This window comes from Apus apus, chromosome 1, assembly GCF_020740795.1.
Source record: "Apus apus isolate bApuApu2 chromosome 1, bApuApu2.pri.cur, whole genome shotgun sequence".
Lineage (NCBI taxonomy): Eukaryota > Metazoa > Chordata > Aves > Apodiformes > Apodidae > Apus > Apus apus.
In genome coordinates this window covers 87,932,764-87,956,742 of record NC_067282.1, presented here as the reverse complement: position 1 = coordinate 87,956,742, position 23,979 = coordinate 87,932,764, and the positions used below count along the sequence as shown (strand labels likewise).

The following is a 23,979-nucleotide window of genomic DNA, read 5'->3' as shown; positions in this document are numbered from 1 at the left end:
AGGAGGGTGAAGCTCTCACACCAAAACCTAAGTGATTTGATGATGTTACCTAAGTGGGATCTTCTGAAATGAGAAACAGCCTTTCTATCTTAGATCTACTATATTTGCTCGGTATGGTTTCTCAGAAGTTACATTTGAGAAAAGAGTGTGCATTCCAAAAGCAGTTGAAGAGCAAAGAAAAAAGAAAGAGATGTATATTAGGTCTTTCCTCCAGGCCTCTTCCCCTCTACGTGTGTCCTGACAGGCATCCTAAAGCTGGAATCTCTACTGGTGAGGCAGAGGCACTGGTGGGAGGTGTGTAGGTGTTCTGGCAAGGCCCTGCAGAGCTGTCATTGCTTCTCCTGCTTATCCACAGCTCCCCCACTCCCCACTACTGGGGAGGAAGGAGCTCCTGGCAGCTGCAACTGGAGGGGCTAGGTTTTCTCCTTTTTCTTCCCATCTCTTTAATGCTATCTTGCTGGCTTTGCTGGCTGAGTTTCCTTCATGCTTGAATTACTCCTGCTATACAACTGGAAAACAGAAATTTTCTGCTTTGAGTTTTTGTCTCTCTTACATTGAGCATCCACTCAGTTAGCTGTTTCTTGTGATCGTTGTGACTCGTGGCACCTCTGGATCATGCTTTTCCTTCTGCTTCATGGGCCTAGGGAACAGCAAACAATCCTTCAGGGAGAACCCAGATACTTGGAGATGTGCTGTGATGAATAGTCTGTGTCTGATGCTTAGAATCATAGAATCATTTAGGTTAGAAAAGACCTTTAAGATCACCAAGTTCAACAGTTAACCTAACACTGCCAAGTCCTTGTGATGGCATTAAGCAACTGTGGTTGCTCCTGCTTTTTTGAGCTGCTTAAAGATGTGTACTGGAGTCTCTGGCTCTTGCACCAGATGGTTGCTGATCCACTGTAAAACTGCCATTAATTCAGACCTGTTAAGCTATGTCTACACAACAGAGTTAAGTAGGCCTGTCTTGCTCAGGGTTACACAGATTAGTGTTGTCCAACCAGTAGACACCTCACATAGATGCAGCTGAAACTTTTTACTGCAGTGGTTTGTTGGTAATAGCTCAGCAGCAGTGGCAACTGGAAGGGTGGAGTTGACAGCAGAGTTGTTGCTACTGTCTTGTTCCTCCATTAAGTGAAAACTGCTGGTGTAGTAGAGCAGTGTTCCTGTTTCGGCAAGGAACTGCTTTGGTATTATTTTAGACTCCACAGATTGCTTGCTGGAAGGAGTAATCTAAAGAACAATCACAGCTGTCCTGATTAATGTTCTGTACAACACCTGTTTGCCTCTGAGGGACTGAAACTGGTCATTTCCACTACCCCATCATGTGCGGAGCCAGCACAGGAATACACCAAAATATGGGTGGTTTTAGAGGTTTAATCAGAAACAGTCAACCTGTGAGGATGGAGTACCACCAAGGTTCTCATCAGGCTGGTTTTATTTACTGCTAATACTTCAATACTGGGGATGAGTATCACCAGGGGCTACCCAAAGCATCTCCTGGAATAACTTTCTCACTAGCTTAAGCCTTGTGAATGTTTTCTGCTGCATTCCTGTCTTCTTTTCAGTCCTGTAAGGTGTTTATGCTTCAGCCAGTTAAAACAATTCCCTGGTCTCATGTGTGCTAGTAGTCCTTAATGACAAACATGCTTTAGCTGTACAGGCTGAAGTATGTGAATATTGACTTACTGCTATATGTGTATCTTTCTCTTTAGATGTACCTAGCCAGCTGGGGAAGGTTCCCTAAAATGTGGATCTTGATGAAAAAGAGAAAGAAAAACAACAAAAACCACACACAAAAAAACAAAACCCAGGAAATTATACTGAAGAGGATAACTAACTGTCCTAGTTACCGACCTCTCTGAGAAGCTTATCAAGCAAATACTGAATAGTCTTTGAACTTGCCCTTAACACAGGCACTGATACTGGGCTCATCAGTGCTGCAGAATTACAGTATACTTCAGGGAATTGTTTATCACTGTGATCCTCAAAAATAGAGTGACTGGAATGGTTAGAGGCAAATATCAACCGTTTTGTCCTGGTGTGGGCTGGGTTTTCAAAATTTATGAAAGCAATGTTCTGTTTGGTTTATGAGTGTTATCCTGCCTGCTATTATTTTTCAGAATCTGGAAAGTAATATTACATTTACTGTATTGTATAAAAAGTACTTCCTGCGTTTATTCGGAATTTTTTTATTTCCACTCAGTATTTGTGTCTGCACAGGTGAAGTACATCCAAACTCATGTAACTCATGGCTTGGTTTCTTATACATCTACCACCCTGGGGCATTCTTAGCTCTAGGATTTTGTGAACCCTTTACTGAAGTGATTATTTCAATAGACTAAGCACTGAACTTTGGAGTCAGATTGTTTTAGAACCCAACAACAAATTTGTTTTATTAATGTAACAAACAGCAGCAGGAAGAATATTTTACTTTTATAAATTACTTTCATTTCCAAATAATTTCAGAAGTTAATTCACTGATCACTGATTCCTTCCACATCTGGAATGGAGCACTGCTGTTAGATTAGATGATTTATTAAAGGCAAAACACTAGCCCTCTTAAAGATCACTCTTACGTGAATGAGGCATGTTGCTGCTATACACATTTTGGCTATACTATTCCAACATGAAACTGGAAGAAAAATAAAATAATTACAACAGGTGGCATCAGGAGAAGCAGTTATCCTCCTCTCTGAACATGGATAATTTTATATACTACCTCCTCCTGTGTTATTAGTTTTTTTGGAGAACAGCTGTCCATGGACCTGGCAGCATTCCAGCTGTAGGACATTATTAACATGCCCTGATCATCACCCATTTCTGCCTACACTTTAGGCATACATGCTTGAAATGTTCGTTTTGTCTGCTTTTTTTGGGTCAACAGGAGGCTGGAGCCTATGTGGAAGTGAGATGAGTGTACTTCTATAATGAACATGACTTCTTACTTCACACGTCCTTGTTGCAGTTTTCTTCTTTCAGGGGGACTTCACTTCAGTTAGCAAAGCCAACGAGGGGATCCCTTGACTTGAAGATCAAGTTGCAATGCAGAGCTCTTTTATTTAGCAGTCCTGGGTTAAATAATCTTCAGCAGCTAAAATAAGACCCATATCTTTTTTCAGAAAGGTGGGTTTCTGAGTGCTTGAGTTTTGCTGAGTGACTGAAGTAGAGATACCACAGATAATCCTAACATTTCTGAGTGGTCTTATGAAATTACATCTGTAACCCCTTCCCCCTCCAAGAGGTCAGCACATCATCACATCTTAGTTGAAGGGTTTTTGGAAGGGTTACAAAAATAACTCTGTTACACTCATTGAAACGTGACTGACTTGGAAATAAAACCTATGCTAGAGAACCATAAGGCACAGATGAGTTACAGGTGTCCCAGATTTGGATGTGCTTTTTGGTCTCTCTTTGCACTTCAAAAGCGTTATGTAATTGTCAGAATGAATCAATCAGTTATGCATATATGGAAAAAGCTAAACCAGAAAGGTTTGTTGCTTGAGAGTAAAACCAAAAAAAAAAAAAAAAAAGCAATCATCCTTTACTTCTTGGTCCCACAGTAGACATATTTGATGGTGTTACAGCTTGTTCTTTTCCTTCTTGTTCCAAGGCAGGATCTCTGTCGGTCCCTGGTGCTGCACTCCCACAGCCATGAGTGGGGCTGGCTTCTCCTTTGAGCAGGGCTGCTGTGTTCAGAGCCTGAATGAGCCCCAGGAAGCCTGAACCCCTGGTACAGGAGGAACAAGTTGTGATTTTGCAGGGAAAAACAGTGATAAATGCTCCACTCCAGCAGTCAGTTGTGCTTTCAATGCTTTCTTTAAAAAAAAAAAAAAAAAAAAAAAAAAAAATTAATATAATAGCAGAAAACTGGCATATTTAGGTTTTGTTTTCCATCATTTTTAAGAATCTTGGTGACTCAGTAGCTGCTCCTGAGAGCTCAAATATCGCCTGGACAATCAGTGCTCAGACAGAGGAGCTTTATGTTTCCTTCAGTGTTAAAGGACAAGAGCTACCTGCCTAGCTGGTGAATGTGATTAATTGTCACCTGTCTGTAGTAGAGGAGTTATGGCCTGCTGGCTTTTCCTGCTGGCTTGTCTGCCTTGCCTCATGTACAAGGCCATGAAAATGAGAGGAGGGGAGGCTACTGTAGGATTTATCGGTATGATGCTGATAAAACAGTGAAATGCACATGTATAAATACACTTCTTTTTAAACTGATCTGCATCCACAAATAAGAAGATTATCATAAAGCATGGGCTAAATCTCCTAATTTTTTTCACAGAGAAGAGTTGTCATGAAAAACAGATAAGTTTCAAAAATTACTGCTTGGCCAAACGCAACATTTCTCTACTTACACGCCAGTGTGGATCCAGCAGTGACATCCTAACAGCAACAGAACAAAATCATTGTCTTTTAATATGAGTGCTTACTCTTTGTTTCCTCAATAGCTGTTCAAGACATGATTCTGTTGATGGGTATTCATTGGGTTTTGTTCAGAAGAATTATTTTCTGAATTCTCCCTGTGACATGGGCTGGGGAAAAAGTAGTAGGGCATGCTACTGACATGCTACTGAAAATATTATTTATTTTTTTACATTTCATATAAAGTGCATGTAAAATTATTATATTAAATAAAAAAAAACAACACAAAAAACTAAAAAAAAAAGCTAGTGAGTTGTTATTACTTATTTGAGAATAAAAAGAAGTCCCTTCAAAAGATTCTCATCCTCATCATCCTATTCAATTCTTATATTTGCTGCTTTTTAAGCACAGAAAACTCCCCATTTTTATACTTATTAGGTTTTTGGATTATACCCCAAGAAGTCTACGATATAATCCTAGCGGTGTTATAAGCTTGTGGTCACAAAATGATGATCACGATCTTTTTATTTTGGGGGTTGGGGAAGATAGGACTGAGGCATTTTAACACCAGATCTGGGATCCCCATCAGGTCTCCCCCACTCCACACTTTTCTCTTGCTCTTCATTTTTACTTTATTAGTATTTTCTTCTGTGTGTCCTTCTTAGCCTGCTCTCCTGACAGCCCAGCTGGTACTATTCATAATTGGCAGGCCATTCAGGGCTTAGGCAAAAATAGCTATAAATTAAAACACGACTGACTGACCACTCTCTCCCCTGCCTTGCACCTTCTGTAGATATTCCTTGTGTGGAAAATGAGTAAGGAATTATATCATTCTGATCTAGTAAGGTTTTATGCATGCTTTGAAAGAGTGTAAAAAAGTACAGAATGTATATGGCTGGTACTGTATAGACACAGAGCCAATTGTTTGCATTAAGGCTCATGTGCTAGTTATTTCTCTGGTTCACGCTTTCCACTTTTGTTATATTTAATTTATTCCAATTATTTCTAATATTAATAATATATCGATCTTCCTTCTATTCTGTCCCAGAGGGACCCTATAATGAAAGTTAAAATTAGGTATGTTATTACACTATCTGCTAAGAATTAGGAGCCTGATTATTCTAGATAGTGATATCTGGAGACTTTACTGGTAATTTTAGATAGTGATGCATCTAGATAGTGAGTTGGAATTGAAGGAGTCGGGGGGGGGGGAGTGTCAAGCTATTACAAGCTCTGTAACAGCAGCTCTGGAAACCTCAATGGTGATTTAATAATGAAAAAGACTATAAAAACATTTTTTTAAAAAAATCCAAATCTTAAAATGGTCCCTACCTCTAAAAAGACTGATTAATAAAGTATTTCTAAATGCTAATTATTAAAATGAAAGACTGATAATTAGCCTGTTTAATTATCAACCAGCTTTCAGAACTGACCTTACATCCATTTTCTTTGTTTTGGAAAGGATGATGGGCAGTGGGAGAAGGCTGCTGTAGCCTTCTTTACTGCACAGATACATTCTGTGAGGTGTAAACCCCTCAACTGGTACCGTAACTCAGACAGAAAGTTTGACAGGTTCATATTGAATGAAAAGAAGACGTACTTAACTTTGACCTGATCTAAAACCAAAAGGTTCTGGGAAATCTTGGCCTGGTTTTGGCATCTGTTTAGTTGACTGTGAGGTATTTAGATTCTGTACCTAGCTAAAGGGGTGATTCTTTTTTCTAGCAGAAGGTTCATAAAGCAGTCTGTGTCCAATGTCCTGGTCTAGCATCTGTAAATGAGGTCATAGCTCTCCTAAGTCTGCATTTTGATAGTACTTCTGCACTAATGGCTTTCCTTAGAGCAGGCATCCAATTTCTCTTAAATCCTTTTAGGTCCAGTTGACCCAGGAGAAGGAATTCTTTGCAAGAATTTTCCGTTCCTCATGTATCCAACCATTGTACAAACAAAGTGAAGAACTCAGCCCCTATGAGTAAATTACTGTGTTTGGTATAAATGTCTTCAGACTTTAGCAACTGCAAAACGTGCAGTCATTTTCATTCTCCCCTCTCCCAGGAGCTCTTGCTCAGAGAATTTCTGGGATGAGATTTGACTAGCTGTTATCAGAGCTTTCTGTCTTCACATACACTGTTTTTCATACATGCTTGCTGGCATATTTGTTGTGTTCACTGGATAATTGCTGTTCTGTACTGTACAGAGACTGCCACTGAGGCAACTGCAGTTCCTATGCTGAAGGTAGAAGCTTCTTTTTGAAGGCTGCCATAAAGCTCCTATTCTTGCAGAAGGTAATGGATTTCAAAGCCTTAAGGAAAGCTGTCAGTGGGATGAGGCTGAATATTGCCTTAAGGCACATAGATATCTTTTTATTTTATATATATATATATATATTTTAATACTTTTTAAAATTAATTAGTACAGACTGCATCTTCTCAAGACTTGGAACATTATGAATATCCTCAAAGTGGATTTGCTGTCAAGGGCTGGTGTGGAGGATCACAGGTGCAAAATAGATTCATTACTGCATGGACCAGCCTCAAAGAACTGACTCATAGAACACAGAAGTCAGTGATGGTTTTTTGATTTGTTGTGTAATCTGTTTGAATGCCTGTCAGAGCTCTGCTGTGACTGGTTTTGTTGAGCAGTCAGCTATGCTTAATGCATAGTTGACTGGCTTATCGTAAAGTTGAAGGTATATATTCTATGTTGGAGTTACACTGAATTGAAAGCCCATTTTAGCATGTAGTTAGTTTCACAAAATTTCTTTGTTGCAGAAGAGGACAGAGTTTGAAAATGTGAGCTTTTTAGATTGAAAAAGAGAGTTTGTGTGTGTTTGACAGCAATTTCTTTTACTTCTTTGAAGAGTGTATGATCGTTTTGATTGGACTGAAAAAAAAGGATGAAGAAGGAATTAATGTTTTGTGGTGCCCTGTTGTAAAACTGATGGCTGACTTTTTGGGGACTTTGCTTCCTTTCACTGTTTCTGATGTCAGGGAAACAGACTTTCGTCCTCTCTAGGTTTGTGTTTGGTGAGACTGTGCGACTTGATCTCTCACAGAGGAATGAGGGGAGGGATGTGAAGTGGATGGGTTAGAGGAACTGGAAGGAAATTACTTCTGTGTGCTCCTTACTACCGTGTTCTTCTGCCTTTTCTGTCTTTTTAATGGGTTGCTTTTGGTCCTGGTGAGCCTGCTGTCTTGGCTCCTGTGCTTCTGCTTTTCCTGCATGCTAGAACGCTTGCTTAAACAAGGTTAGGAGTGTGAGAGATGGGGAAAATATGTTCCTATTGTTTGGTAGTGGGTGAATACCTGGATAGACTCCAGGTGAACCACCTTGTAGACTCATCAGCCTGTTGCCACACCTGAACTAATTAGCCTCACAGAGATACTTTTATTTACTCTGAAGTACTCCCCAGAAGTGGTGGTGTCTGTCTAGGAAGAAGAGTTTAAATCATTCAAGTAACCCCTTTTTCATACTCATTTTCTGTTAGAATTATTGCAATCTTTTTTTCTCTATGTAATATTGAGAGCAAACTGATAATTGTAGCTTTCATAAACTGTTGGTGCCATTGCTTTTTCTAGGTTAAATGACTTATGATGTTTTACCATAGCCTTATAAACAGGAAAAGCCAGCCAAAAGACAGAAGAGAGATACTAATTAGAGAATGATAGAAATACAAATTTAAAGCAACCACAGTAGAGCAGAGAATTTAAACAAAAGAGCGTCCCTTTCATTACAACCTAAGTCTTAATTATATACCCTAAGTCTCCTATTATACCCTAAGTTTAATTGCAGAAAACAGGGGATAGGAAAACTAAGCCTTTGAAGCCATATTTGGCAGAAGCTCTGGAATGGGATTGCCATTAGAAGAGAAAGTAGGAAGAAAGCCCTCCTGAGGAGCTCCTAAGAGAGATCAGGACACTCTGACTTGGCCAAGGGAAGATGAGCAGGACCTGGAGCTCCTACCACCAAGGAATGGGACAGAAATAAGTTGGTAAGTGCAGGCTGGAGGTGGATGCCCTCTGCAGTAGCTGAGGGAGAAGGTGACAGTGAAGTACGGTCTGGTGATGTGTTTTAGTGTTTTATCATTTTCAAAAATGTTTAACTCTGCATTGGTGCTGTGTATTTGTAACAGGATGGCTTAACAGGCTCCCAAATTGTCTGTCAGCCACTATGAATGGTGTTCTCTTGAGCATATGTTCAAGGAAACGCTTTTTCGGGTGATTTGTAGCATCAGATGCTGATGTTAGAGAAGGAACATTTTTAGTAAATTACAAAAGGATATAGAATGCAACTCCTGAGTACTTCCCAGTATTCTTAAATAATAGCAAGATTTCTGCTAGGTGAGGGGACTCTCTGCCACACATGGCTTCCTCCTGCAAGCTGTCTCCTGCAGACAGCATTTTGCTTTGTTTCCTTTCTTCGCACTCTCCCCAAACTGGGCACTGAGGAGGGACGTACCCTGCTCGTGTACAGGGCTATGACCAGTCCTATTAGCTGTTTTTCCTTCCAAGGAATCCTGGACTTCATCTGTTGTCCTTAGCTGTAGGGTTGTTTTTTTTCTTCTCTCCAAATACACTGGATTGCTTCACTAGTCTAAGCTGAGTCTGCTCTTGTGAGTGTATTTATTAAGTCTGAGTAACAAAAGCATCCGTTTTCTCTCTCAGCTTAGTACAAACAGTAAGCAGAAAAACATACCTTAGATAATCATGAGGGCTTAAGCCCCCACAGTCCGTTAATTGAAAGTAGATTCCTCAGAGTTTCAGGAGTTAGAGTGGTCTTTCTGGGTTTGGGTTTCTCTGTGTGTGTAGTTTGAGACAAATTTTTTTAAAATTAAAAATAGGTGGATTTTTTTCAAAAAGAAAAAGGCTTTTCTCAAACAATCTTTGGTACATATTTTGAATTGTTGCTTCAAATAATGAGAATCTTATATAATTTCTCAAAAACATAATTAAGTATTTTGCATAACAATATTTTCTAACTGCATTATTTAAAAGCCTTGGCTGTCTCACCTGAAGTTAAGCATCCAAGAAAATGGGTGCTAGCAGGCACTCTGATATTTATTTTTGTCTCCATAATATCTTAATATTTCAATGCTTAATATTACCTACCTGTGTTTTCTCTATAGGTAGAAAAATATCCTCTGTCTTCCCTTTTCTTCACATGAAGTGACAGAGACAATTAGTCTTATCTCTTCAAACCTCCTTTTAAACACATCACGTCCGAGGTCATGCAAGAATTATATGGTGGTGTCTGAAGCTAAACTTCCCTTCTAGATGTAGTCACTGTACCTCACTCCTCTTCCCCCAGCTGAAGGGCCTCCAAGGGGGATTTGGAAAACTTCATACTGCAAGCAAAAGCTTCCTGTGGATGCTTTCCTTCTGCTGCTTCTGATGCAATTTTGGTAGAGATTGTTTATCGTCTCCTTTAGTAGCAGTTTGTATGAAGTCTGAAAATTCTCAGGGAGAGAGCAGTTAGGTAGACACAAAATATTGTGTGTGGAAATAGAAGAAAGTCTATACCTCCTTTTTAAGTACTGTGGATTGTCATGGACTCTGTTTCCAGCTGACAGAGGTACTAGATTAGTCCCCATGCAACTCCATTCCCAACTAAGAGCTGAAGGTCTGCTATCTTTATTCCCAGCTGCCTTTCAAGAAAACAGTTTGTCTCCATTGCAGCTATCTATTTAGGGACATTCAGAGAGCACAGCTGGATTCTTTACCCATACAGCACTAAAACTAGGACTTTGGTTTATCATAGATTAAAAAAATATACATAAATTCTTTTTTTTTTTACTTTATACAGTTTCACATCTGAAGTACAAAATGCATCTGTGGCACTGAGACATGTATTTGAAGGCTTCTGCCTTTTTCTTTTTTTAATGCATTAGTTCACCCTCAGTACAGGATCTCTTTGCCAAAACTATTGGTATGAAAAGCCATCCAGCCCTTTCCTAGTGAAAGAGGCTTAGAGCAAACTGCTGTCATGTTCTCCTGGACTGGGAGACACAAAGCAGTCTGGCTGGCATTTCTGAGGAACAATTGTGTGTTTCCACATCTTTATTTCCTTTGCATAATTTGTGATATCTGAATTAAGTTTCATGACATATTAACACTTTGAAGTTGAGTTAATATACTGTGTTGTATAATAAATTATGTATGACTTTGGGCATCAATTGTGCTAGAGCATCAGCAGCCACAGACTTGAGAATGTCTCTTTCAGTGACAGAAATCCTAAATAATACTGAAACCAAATTCTGTTGGCATCATTTTATTTGTATTCTTTGTCCCATTACAACATCTCTTACTTGCAAAACCACTCATGTTCAAGCCATCCAGCTTCCTCTTCTCTCCCGCATGTACTCGTCATAAAGTCCACATTCCACATCTTTCATATTACTAATATTCCCAAGGTGCTGCATGGTAATTTTATTTTGCAACATCAGAAGTGTTAGGATTATGTTAGCTTTGCTGAGCCTGGGCACTACAATGTGACAAAAGAACAATGATGAGCATTAACATTTATAATAGCGATGTGCTACAAAGAAGAAAAAGAACCAAGAAGAAAACAAACCTCGCTGTGCTTTATTTCTTCTTCTGTATTTGTATTTCATGCCTTCAAATACAGCTGAGACACAGCTTGTTTTATCAGAAGCTGTCCTGTAAACTATACATTGGTCTGACATTGGATACCACATATATATAGGCAAATATGCAGTCAGAGGTTTATTGGTCTTAATATAACTCATCTTAAGCCTGATTACTTTGTTTCAAAATTAGACTCTTAGAACATATTAATTATGGACATATCCCCAGACAACATGGCTGTCCATGGGGGATTTCTGCCCTTAACTCTGATTAGTGTTAATAGGAGCTATCCATGTACATTTCTAGAGGACCAAAAAGAGAAATAATTCTCTGCTAGCTATGTTTTTCTTTTGGGGTATAGAACAATACTGAAGTGTTCTGGGAGGGAACTGGTAGAATGCTTGAAAGTTCTAGACCAAAACCTTTCCTCTCTGTGGTGGATTCTGGATCTGATAAAAACACATTACAATACTATACAGAACATTGTATATGTTTAAGTTAATATATGAAGAGATAGTCCTTTTTGTTTGGTTGGGGTTTTTGGTTTTGGTTGGGGTTTTTTTTCTAACCTGAAGTAGACATTAGGGAATATATGTGTACATTTTTCCTGGAAGCACTGGACTGAGGAATGCCAGTATTATATAAATGATGTCTACGTGACCAGGTGTATGTACTAATTATCCACTTGGCATGATTCTCCCACCTTGGACTACTCAGAAAAAAATAGTCTAATTTGGAATTAGGAATAAGAACAATCTGTAGACAGAGGAGGTGACTTGTGCTAGAAGCTAGATAAACTTAAAGATTATTTGGCCTGTGTTGACTGAGACTTCTGGGTTCTAAGCTTACAATAATTAAAATAGTTTCTTAGTGATGGAGAATTTACTGTGTCTTTTGACAATTCATCTCAGTAGCTAATTATACTTAAAACGTGTGTTTTATCTTTGGATTGAACTTGAAATATTGGATTCTGTTGTGTGTCTGCCCACTAATTTACAGTCTTCTGAAATATCTTCTTGTCTAGTCCCTTAAAAACTATAATCTCCTCTTTGAAGCAAAACACATTTAGTTCAATGTCTCATTGGAAGGAGCCTTTTTTTTTTTTTCAGACCTGAATAATTCTTGTTGCTCTTCTTTCCACTCTTTCCAAGTTTATTAGTTTTATTTATTTATTTTAATTATAGGTATTGTAGCTTCCCAAAGCCTTGCCTGCTTTGTTCACAGAGATGTTATAGTTTGCTTGACTTCATTAATGTTCACGTCCATGTCTGTCCCTAGCTAAGGAAATGGTACAGGTCTTCATGCCTGCCCTTACGGAAAGACAGAGAGACATCTGATGCCCTTGATGAACTGAAGGAAAGAGCAGGCAGGTGTTACCCTGCATCCAACCTAAAGGTTTTATTGTCTAACACCATTCATAAACTGTACCCAGAAATAAAGCAGGATCTTTTCCAAATGATCATGTCTATTCTTAGCAACAGCTAAATCTTATGATCATCACAGTAGACCCAGGTGACAGGAGGGCTGTGTTCCAGGGGTGAGGTGGATGCATGCATTATGCATGCCTTATCATGGGAGGGCACCTCAAGGAGGAGAAATCATGGCTTTCTGGATGTAGAAAGGAAAATAATAAGATGTAACATTCTTGTAGATGTGCCAGCTGCTTTGCAGTCATAGGAGGGCAACAGTTACCCAAAATAGCAGTAATGCAAGAAAAGTAATTCCATCATTTTCTGTCAGTCTGCTCTCTGTAAAGAATGCAAATCAAATTCTAGGATTAGACAAATGATGATGCTTTCAAAGCAGTGCACTGAAGGTGGTGAGGAAACAAATAGATCTAAATAACAAGAGTCATGGGCTTCTCATAAGGAAGCTCGGAAGTTGATAATCATCACCAATTGCTTTTGAGTCCTGCCAGCCCAGCTTCACGCAAGGGAGTGGTTTGAAATTGCTCAAGTTAATTTAGTCCTTTCCCTCCTGTCTTTCTAGAGAAGTTAAAAACACCCTTTTTTTGTGTCATTCTGTTAATGCAGACAGAGGAAGGAAAGCTGGGTGGGGTGAGGGTGGGGGTATCGCCCCCAAACCTATACAAGGGGGGGGCAGAAATAAAGAAAAAAAAAAAAAAGAGAGAGAGAGAAAGAAATGAGCTGACCACAGAGGCACTGAAAGAAAATCATGTTGAAAAGACAGTAGTGATGGAAAACAGGAAGAGTGTAACTATAAACCCCTATGTCTATGGATAATTTCTTTCAAACAGGCCGTGATAAATACTTGCAGTATCTGAAGACAAAGAAAATAAACTTCCAAGTATTTGTTTTGTTCTAGTTACATATGAAGAATTGTGCAGGAAAACTACTTTCTTAATCTTCTTTGCCACCCCATATATTATGACAGCACAGGCACAATCCCATTGTGCGTTACCAGGATCTTCCAGTACCTTCCTGTTACTAGGTTTTGTTACAGTAAATGCGTATGTGCACCTTCAGCTTTTACTTCTGGTACAGAAATTGTTTCAGCATCTTATGGGGCCCCTCTCTTGAGGTTTTACTTTGGTCCTTGTTTAGGTAGGTTTCTGCTCCTATTCTAGTGAAGGCTAACAAACTAATGGGGCACAAATGCATTTAGGCTTTGTGTATCTTCTCTAGGAATGTGCTGTTCTGTGTGTGTTGGCATTTGTTATGGTGAAATACACAGAAGACAAGCACTGACACTGCTCCAAAATAAAAACAGTAGCAAAAAAACTGTACAACTTTAAAACATTCCATGACACTTCCTTAAAATACTTTTTAGTGTGAGTGGGCTGACACTTTCGTACTATTTTAATCTTTTATCTAATTTGTTAAGTAAGGTTGAATGTTGCTGCAGGCTGAATTACTGTGGGTCTCATCTTGAGAAGTGATCTCTGCAGACAGGCCCCAGAATATTGCCTGATTTCTGTAATAAGCTCTGGTTACTACAACTGAGTTGACCAGAAGAAAGCACACACCACATGTCCATGGTATTCAGAAAGTGCATAAAGTCTAACTTTTACTTTTCTTTTGGTACTTTATAATAGCTAATATAATCCTATCAAGTTGGGTGGTGGGTTTTATTTTTTGGGGATAGGAAGGTGGAAAAAAACCCCTCACACCATGCTTTAAAGCTTCATTAACAAAGAACTTTACTCAAGGAGGAGATGTTAATAAGTAATGAAACAAAGGCTCTGTTATAGAGATTAAATGTGCATGTGTCTAAGTACAAAGTTCGTGTTGCAAAGTGCAGCTGTTTCTCTGCTCGCAACCCTGCAGCAGCCCCCGAGCCCCAGGGTTCAAAGTCTGCCTGCTTTCCTGTCACAGAGCTGACCGGGGCAAGGTCTGGCCAAAGTTCAGAGTTCGGTGTCTGAAGGCTTGCTGGCTCTGTCTGCCCTGCTATCTGACGTGTTCAGGATAAGCAATAGTTAGTTTAAGATTATAAGTACAAACAGCAAAAACTTCCCGTTCTCTTTTTTTGATGTGTCAGATTTCATTAAAGAAAGAACGTTTTGGAAGGAGTCACTGAACTGTTTAAAAATAATGTGCTGTATAGCAGAGCAGCCTAACTAAACCTCACTGAAAGAACACACAAGTAAAAAGATGTATAGGGGAAATAGTGCTTGTTCGTGTTCTCCTTCCTCCTGAGATACATTTAAACGATGAAAAATGAAGTAGATAAACTGTCTATGTAAAAAGAGATGAAACTGAACTCTTAAAAAAAAAAAATATTAAAAAACCCCTAGTCTGTGTGTTTCCTTTGTGTCACAATAACACTGTTCCACACCGTGGGGGTAAAGAGAACTTAATATGTCTGGATATCCTGCTTTCAAATCCTCTTTTTTCTCCTCCTTCAAAGGTTTTTTACAAAGCTAACTGAAAATTTCTTATTCAGAAGGGCTGCAAACATCACCTGTGCAGCTTTTATTATTAGCTGTGGTCATATGAAAGGCTGCTGTATTCAAGTACAGACTGAGAATGGAGACTGACAGTTGAGAGCAAAGGCTGGTACAAACACCTTTGGAGGAATTTATATTTCAGGCAATGCTGTATCAGTATTACAGACAGAGAAAAGTTTCCTGTCTGTTGCCACATCCTTTCTCAAGGAAAGGATGATAAACCACAGGTGGTAATCCAAGTCATCAGTGCTCAGTGCTCACAGCATGCCACAGGTCTGAGCAGACTGCTGTCATCTCACTTCACTGAAAGGAACATGGGTGTTCAGAAAACTTTCTTGGACATCAGAGGTTTGTCCCATTTGTGTCACAGCTTCTGTTTCTCTGGGTTCAGTAAATTTAATTATTGAGAGCTACAGCTGAAAGCAGGATGCAAGGAAGGACTGTAGTTGCCAAAAACATGAGTTCTGGACCAAACAATTTCTGTGCTTATATCTGATGATTTTTTTTTTTCCCCTTCCTGCAAACATTATTGAATACATCAAACACCAGAAGAGCTTTCCTCTGATGAGCTAGTCTATGCTTTTGTCATTACCCCAGGTTTAACCTTCCACTTCAAGCTATGTACTTCAGAAGCTAACAGAGACCCTACAGTGCACACTCCACGGCTTGTAAGGGTTCACATGGGCACATGAGCTGCTTACTGCTAAAAAAAAAAAAAAAAAAAAAAAAAAGAGAGAGAGAGAGAAGGGCAGCCAGAGTCCAAAGATCCAAAATAATATTTTATAATGGCTGAGCCCTCCTGGGAGGACACTGGGGAGGAGAAATAACAGGAACTGCACCTCTGACCATTCCTGTCCTGGACTGGAAACTCAGGAGTATTCAGGCTTTTTTCTGTTCCTCATTGCTGTCTTTATGCAACAACTGCAGTGAACAGATCAAGTCACTGAGACTATTAGTAAGTTGTGACACTGGCAGTGCACATCCATAATTAGTTCATTTGGTCTCCAGTGATGCAAATGCCTGACGTAGCAGCACCTATAAGTAACAGCTTCTGTTGCTCCCACTGCTGAAGTTCCATCTAAGTCTCAGTTGCTAGATTGATTATACCTGCCCTTGAAATCTTGCTTCTTAAGAAACTGACTAGTGACACTACTCTGTCCAGCACTGTAGGTTACTGCAAACCCAGGATGATGAAATTAGCAGGTGTAAAACATGTACTAATAGAAGTCCTTCAGATTATATAGCTCTTCTGGGTGGTAGCTACAGATACGAGCCTTCACATTTTGCTTCATCCAAAAAGATGGCCCTGTCAGGCTATTACTTACTGCGTGGAGTAGATTTCTTCCATTCTTTTCTCTTGGCATTGATATCCTATTTGTAGGATAAGCTATAATGGGAGGCAGGAAAGGAGTCCCTAAAGCCCCATGGTTTGTAAGGTTGTGTGGGCTGGGGTGGTAGGCTGAAGTTCAGGTACATAGTTCAAATCAAGCAAAACGGAACTTGAACAAGCATTGCAAGGTAATAACCATTCTGGCTGTTGGCTCCACTGAAATAGGTGAATGTCTGTATCTCTCCTTCTTGGCTTCTCCTCCCCCCATTTTAATGATAGTCTAGTGTGCCTGTGTCATCTGGCTTCAGGTAGAAATACAAGAATAAACAGGAAAATTTATTGCAGCTCAATTCTTGTGGCGCTTTTTTGCACTTTTTTTTAATTACTTTTTTTTTTTTTGGCTGGTGTATATCTGCTTTTGTTTAAATTCCTTATTTTTTTTCTCAGCAGATAGTTTGATAATCATCCTACCCTTTGACTAACTGAACAAAGAACTAGATCCTGGAGCAGGACTATGCTGGTACTAACTGGCTACAGAACTCTGGAGATAGTATTATTGAGAGAGACCTAAAAGGTAAGTAAAAATCAGAGTTTATTCAAAGGGCTGAGGCCCTCAGCAGAGAAGAGTTCTATTGCTACATGCCCCTCTCTGGGGAAAAAAAAAAAAAAGGGGGGGGGGGCAAAAAAGGCAAGAAAAGAGTGTATATATGTGGATTGGAATTGCGGGGGGGGGGGTGTTTTATCTTGAAACTAGTATCTTTCTGCTAAGAATCTGCCTATGAATTGTTTTCTTCTCAGTTTACACACTCCCCAGCCTCTGTTTTTGAACCCCTTCAGGTAAGGCTATCAGAAAAGCCCTCCTTCCACCAAACTTCCCTCTTCTCATTAAATACAGAAGTCTTAAGAAAATAAAGAGGAATTTCCTTTGGCAAGAATACTGAAAGAAAACAAACAAGAATGGTCCAAAATAGACTTGGCACAGTTGCCCTTGGTCTGGGGTTTTTGTTTCTGATTATCTTTTTTTTTGTTCTCCACTTCAGAATTTTCTTTTTTGCATGTCTTCTGCATTCAGTCTTGTCCATACTGAAGTGGTAAAGAGGGCTTGTCTGCAACTAAAGTTTTACTGCTTTGTTCTGCTGGCACAGTTAAGGCAAACCCTCCACCACTCCTTGCTTCTGCCTAATGAAGTCTGTGTTGTATCAATAAGAATGTGCTTGTACAGATATTTAATAATGCTCTGTTAAAAAAATTTTACATCTATTATCTGATGTCATATTTATGCAGTAAAACTGTGCACTAAGACTTGTAGTGATATAATTGCTTAATTTTAAAAATCACATGTCAAACAAACCAAAAAAGTATACTGAGTAAATGTTACAAGCAGAAGAGATCTCTGAGTACCTCACTATATATCAGTATTAACGAAACTAGTATACCTTAGAGTAGTGCCACATGTTACAAAATTAGAAGAGTGAATTAAAATGAAGAAATTTTGACAGGTATACATACATTTGCTATGTAAGGACTTGGAAAAAATTTTTCAAAAGGGTTGTTCAAACAGTAATGGTTTTTTGCTTCCATCCAGGTTAGCTCTTTCACTGGCAAGAACCTCAGGGTTTTGCACCTCAGTCCTATAGCATGGCCTACCCTATGTAAAATGATTGAAAGTCTGCTCTTCTAAGGAAAAAGTGAGTAAAATGATTGAATTTGCCTACAGCCTGTGAATTATGGCATAATCTTGGTGAAAGGTTCAAGTCTTTATGAAAGGACCTTGTTCCTTCAAGTCTTTATTATGAAAGGACCTTGTTCCTTTTGGCCTTTCTGTGTGAAAACACAGATTTGTATCGCTTTTGTGTTAAGTGTAAGATTCTGCATCACCTTGCCTGTTGTCATGATCTGGGCTCTGCTTTGCCATACTTAAGGATGGAGTTCTGTGGTTTACAGTGGAGATGCTGGTTTTAAACTCAGAGTTCAGATGGTGGTAGAATCTTTTTGGTTTACTGGGATCTTAGTTCTCAAAAAAATCTCAGTTAAATGCCACCTAAGTTAGGAGTGATTTCAATATCAAATGATATTTTGATGGAAAATGGACAGAAGTAGAAGGATCTTTAAGAGTCCTCATGGAATTTATTTCTTGCCAATGTTTCTTTTAGCTAATTCTTCTTTTCTGCAAGTCACTCTGGCATGCTGGGATTGATCCTTTGTTCCTGGTCTCATTCCCCAAAGTGCCCCCTGCTTGACTCTCAGTATGGACACGTAGTTTTTTTCTATGGAGAATTTTCTAACTTTTTAGTCATAACTGAAAATTTATGTGCTAAGTTCAGCTCAGTGAATTACATGACGAATCTGCAGCAATGCAGACGCCATCAGGGAGACAGAGAGACTGGCTGTCTGTCTTGCCAAGTATCTCAGCAATCTTAGGACAGCAAAAGCTTTCTAATGTGCACTGCATGTGTTGATGAGATGTGCTGACTTTTTGATATATTTGTGTGCAAAGTTCCTGATACAGATTTTGTTTCCTAATGAGAGTTTGATGCAGCTGGGTATATACCATGCTTTCATATCTGTTGGAGAGTGAGAGGAAAGAAAACATTAGGGCATTTCAGCACGTTATCAGCCATGCTGGTGGGCAGTGTGAAGATCAAAAAAGGAGCAAGTGTACTCCTCACAGCTTTTAAGGTGTGTGCCTGCATGTGTAGGTTATGTTTTCTAATGCAACTTAAATGATCACTAATTACCTCTTGCTTATTTACATGAATTGAACTTAGACCTACATATTATTTTGATATATTTCTTCATATTTCAAAACTTTGTGCTATTTGTAGTGCTGGATATATAACCTCACCGTATTTTTACTTTCTGTGTTCACAAGCAAACTCGCTTCCTTGTAAGCAGATTAATTGTTTAATTTTCAGACAAAATAAGAATACACTCTTTGGAAATATAGGATGATCTGGTCTGGCTGAGGGACTGGTAGGTACACATTACATGAACATGTGTTCAAATTTATTGCTATGGCTAAAATAGCACCTGCTGAAACATATATATATAGAAAATCTCTGAAAAAGCATGGGAGATTTAAAAATGTGTCAATTTTTTTTTATTCATATCCCACTTAGATGGCTCATTTTTAAATAATAGTGTATTTGTTTTGGCTTTTTGGAGACAAGATAAAATAATTTATTTTCTTCAGTTACATGTTAAGATGTACTGTTTTTTTCTTCCAGAAAAAGATCCTTGAATTAAATATAAGCCAATTGATTTTTCATGGATTTCATGTGAGCCACAAGATTTAGGTCAATGAGACTTTGATTTCTTCTTCAAAATACCGAATCAATTTATGCGAAGGATAGAGTGTAAGTTTTAATTTTAGTCTCAGTTTTCCACCTTTAATATGTTTTCTGAATGGATTTTTGTAATCTGGAATATTAGTGATGCAGGGCTTGCTGACTTTGACTAGTCAGTCACTGGCTGCACATGATTGCTGTAGTGAAACAAAGATGGGGGTTGGGGGTTGGGGAGGAGAGCACACGCATGGAAGAGAGGAAGAAAAGTGGAGAAACAATTTATGAAATTAGCCATCCATCTTCCTTGTAATAAAATGATGCCGTCAAAAATACTCTAATTCCTATGTTTCCTCATGCCTGTGTCTTCTGTGGAATTCAGCAGGTGCCTCTGGGTACAGTCAGTGGGTCCAGCTTCTGTAACAGGGTGTTGATGTTTTCACAAAACTGAGCAGGTATCAACCCCTGAAATACTACCTGTATGGAAAAGGGATGTGTGCATTTAGTTTCCTTCCTTCCCTTTGCATGTAATGAAGGTAGTTTTCACATAAGGAGAATAAAAAAAATGTTGCAATTGAAGCACCTTGTCTCTAATTGTTACCATATTTTACTTTTCTGTGTCTACGTACCCTGTTCTTTCCCTACTTTGCTATTGACTACTGTGGCAAGGAGCTAATGTAAAGAAGGTGGTTCTGAAAAACTCATCCTGTATTTCTTAAGCATCCACACAGTGAATCTTCCTGTGAGCTGCAAAGCCATTCCAATATTTGAGATTTTAGCCAAGGTAACTGGGCAAAATTCTTCTGTTATGAAAAAAAAAAAAAAAAAGCCCAGGGAGTTTTAATGATCAAGCAGAGATGATAGGACCTTGGCATATGAAAAACCCGATGTAGTAAATCATAGCAGGCTGTCTTGAGTGTAGTAATATTTTTATGCTAATAAATTAGTGTCATAAGTGATTTGTCACCAAGATGTAGAATATGCTATGAAGGAAGTCAGACAATATTTTTCTTTCATGTAGAAAAATAGTGTGAGGTCATAGCAAAATCCTCAGCATTATTTTTTTCTAAGAAAGATGTTGGTGGTCTGACCCGTTGCATCGTATCTGCATATTTAAATTTGTATGTGCCCAAGATATCTTATTCACCTAAGCTAGATTTAACCATTTACAAGAGTTAAATGAGAACTGGTATGGTAAGAAGCCACACTGTCATAGTAGAGAACACTCCAGTACAGAGATGTGCAGTACATCCAAAGCAGCACCTGCAAAACTGGCTTGAGCAGAGCTGAACATGTGGGTAGGGAGAAGCTCATGGTCCATTCCACCTTTCATCTCATAGATGTTTACCTCACAGCTGCCACTTTCAAAAAGATCTGCATGCCCAAGTAGTAGAGACAGTAGCATCTGTCCATCACCATTCCCTCACACACAGACCAAACCATGCCTGTATATCACACCAACTCAAACCCTCCAAACACTTTTGGTAATGTAGTGCAAATAGGAACTCTGGGACACAGCCATGCACAAAGCAGATGTGATGTTTAAAGGGATATGAGACACAAATCCTGAGGAACAAGAGCTAGAAGGAATTTTAACCTGGGCCTATGACTGTTTTGGGACCAGTGCTATTTAATATCTTAATCAATTACGTAGTGGGGTTGAGTGCATGCTCAGCAGTTTTGCAGATGACACCAAGCTGAGTGGTGCAGTTGACACACCTTAGGGATGGAATGCCACCCAGAGAGACCTGGACAAGCTCAAGAAGTGGGCCTCTGTGAACCTCCTGAAAAATGAGGCCAAGTACAAAGTCCTGCAACTGGGTTGGGGCAATCCCTAGAATCAATACAGACTGGAGATGAAGGGATTGAGAGAAGCCCTGCAGAAAAAGACTTAGGGGTACTGGTGGATGAAAAGCTGGACATGAGCCAACACTGGCTCACAGCCCAGAAGTCCAACCATATCAAAAGAAGCCTCAAAAGAAGCGTGGAAGCAGGTCAAGGGAAGTGATTCTCCCATTCTGCTCTTGTGAGACCAGTACTGGAGTAGTGTCCAGATCTGAAGTCCTCAACACAAGAAAGACATGGAGCTGTTGGAGTGAGTCCAGAGGACGGCCACAAAGATGATCAGAGGGCTGGAGCACCTCTTCTACAAGGCTAAGAGAGCTGGGGTTGGTCAGCCTCAAGAAGAGAAGGCTCTGGTGAGACAGTATTGTGTCCTTTCAGCACTTAACAGAGGCCTGTCAGTAAGATGGGGACAAACTTTTTAGCAGAGCCTATAAAAATAGGACAATGGCTAATGATTTTAAACTGAGAGTAGATTTAGACCAGATATAAGGGAGATATTCATTTTTGCAATGAGGGTAGTGAATCACTGGAACAGGTTGCCTGGAGAGGTGGTAGATGGCCCATTCCTGGAAACATCAGGTTAGAAGGGGCTCTGAGCAACCTGATCTAGGTGAAGTTGTCCCTGCTTATTGTAGGGGAGGTTGGACACAATTACCTCTAAAGGTTCCTTTCAACCCTAATAATTCTGTGATTCTATGATGGTGCAGTAAAGGGTTCAGACCACTCCTGTATAACTCTGCTGCTGGGCTGGTTGCTCCTTGCAGTGAGGTACTACTGCATCCCTCAGCCCCATCTGTGCACCCAGGCAGTAGTTCTTCATGCTGGTCACTATACCAGTCCTCAAAAATGGTCATTCTTCAAGCTATACTGTCACCTATTCTCCTGCACACCAACTCTTCCACTCACAACTAAATTCTTCTTCCCTCGCCTTAGATTTACTTTTTCATCTGTAGTCAATTCACTTCCATACTTTAACCATCCAAATCTAGAAAACAGATGAAGCAATTACTCTTTCCCCTGAACCTAGTGCAGTCCAACACACCAGAAACATCTTTCCTTTTCAAACTACTCTTACATTCCCAATCCATTTTATTCCACAAAGAATCTGCTGCTTTCCTTGAGACAACTGCACTGGGAAGGACTTACGGGAGTTACTGTGTCCCTGGGTGTGCACAGCCTTCATTTCTCCTAGTCCTTGCACAAACTGTACAAGGATGGACCACTGCCCTCTCTTGCGTGCTTGTAGTCCAGCAGGGTAAAGGCATCTGACTAGGCAGGATGAAGGTATTAGTCCAAGGTAATGAAAACTTTTGTTGGGGAAATCCAAGGGGCCTGGATTTATTCTTTATCTTTTGATCAGTATTTTTCATGCCAGGCTCTGCTGCATACAACCTTCCTCCAATGCTGCTTATTGCATACAAAAACACAGGTGGAAGTCCAGTCTGGCCATTTGTCACCGTGCTCTACAATGATACTAAGAAAAAGACTTAGGAAGGTTAAAGGCTTATCAAAACACTAAAGATTTATCCTAGTGCAACAGGGATCTGTTTGTTTCATTCCTTTTAACAGATTCGGAAGTTGCACGTTAGTATCCAATTTAAAAGTGGCATGTGGGTGTAATGCCTCTGGAAGTTGCTGAGTCAGCAGCAGCAGAAACAGAAGCTGTCTGCTAATCTGCCTAACAGGTACAATACTGAGAAAAAAGTTTCCATCGCTTCCAACACCCAGACAGTTTGGAAGGCTGGAAGACTGGCTTATGTGCCACAGTTTTTAATGGAAAAAAAATTCTGTGGATGTAATTATCTTCATGCAACTAGATAGTCTTCTACTGGCACTTGTTTTACTACTCATTTGGATATTCATGTAGAACTAGATGATCTTTGAGGTCCATTCCAACCCAAACCATTCTACAATTCTATATATGTAAGGTATGTGAATAGTAATCTTTTTTATGCCAAGAGGCTTAAGCTTTTCCCCCTCACTTTCATGTCCTCAGGACCTCTTCTCAAAATCACGAGCATCAAAGAATCATACAATATGTTTAAGCCAGAATCTGCTGTAAGACTAATGGCAACTGTGATGCAGAGATGGAGATGTTTATATGCACTCGCCCTTTGCAAAAGTATGTCAACTATAGCTGGCTTTGGGGTTTGTGAGAATCTAGGGGGAATTCTCTCTGCTAGTAACCAAGCCTGTCAGCCAATGCAGACTGTGTATCTAAAAACATTGGGCTGGGAGATGGCTGTCCCATTTACAGCATGATGAAAACAAATAAATACTGCATGTACCGTTCATGCAGATGCACCAACTGCCTTCACATTATCCTCTGTGTTGCTAATCTGGGATTAGACCTTCATCTGTAGTAGTAAATCAGTAAATCTCTGCAGTTTGGACCTGTTTTTAAGGGGTGAGTCAGAGTACATCAGCCAGTGGCTCAGAAGCAGGTCTCCCAGGCAGAACCCGAGCACATCCTTTCAGAATTTCTACTGTACCACCTTTGCATTGTAATTTCTTCTTATGGGATTCTGCTTTCACCTTATGATTCCTGGGCAGATGCTTATTTCTATCTCTGGTGTCTGACCCTTGGTTTGACTTTCTGGCTTCTGATTTTTGGCCATGCACATTTGGCTTCTTTCCCAGTTCTGGACACAGGCCCTAACCTTT

At 39.6% G+C, this 23,979-nt stretch overlaps 1 protein-coding gene and 1 long non-coding RNA gene across 19 annotated transcripts in view; one reads left to right on the top strand and one right to left on the bottom strand.

Annotated features, from left to right (window-relative positions):
- The window catches only part of NRIP1 (nuclear receptor interacting protein 1), a 143,040-nt gene that overhangs the window by 26,554 nt on the left and 92,507 nt on the right, over nt 1–23,979 (top strand). For 2 of the 18 annotated variants that reach the window (XR_007892002.1, XR_007891996.1), the window contains exons 1-3: nt 16,359–16,411; nt 16,634–16,760; nt 17,772–19,542. The gene's annotated coding sequence lies outside the window, so the exon portion shown is untranslated. Of the gene's footprint in view, nt 1–16,358; nt 16,418–16,633; nt 16,761–16,984; nt 17,024–17,771; nt 20,050–23,979 lie in introns of those variants that run through there. The other 16 variants (XM_051635761.1, XM_051640817.1, XR_007888367.1 and 13 more) reach the window with 15 other exon arrangements.
- Nucleotides 9,570–16,292, bottom strand: LOC127379953 (uncharacterized). Its single transcript, XR_007888399.1, has 3 exons — nt 16,182–16,292; nt 10,670–10,845; nt 9,570–9,811 (listed from the first exon to the last, which is right to left on the bottom strand). It is a non-coding gene; the product is annotated as an uncharacterized LOC127379953 (long non-coding RNA).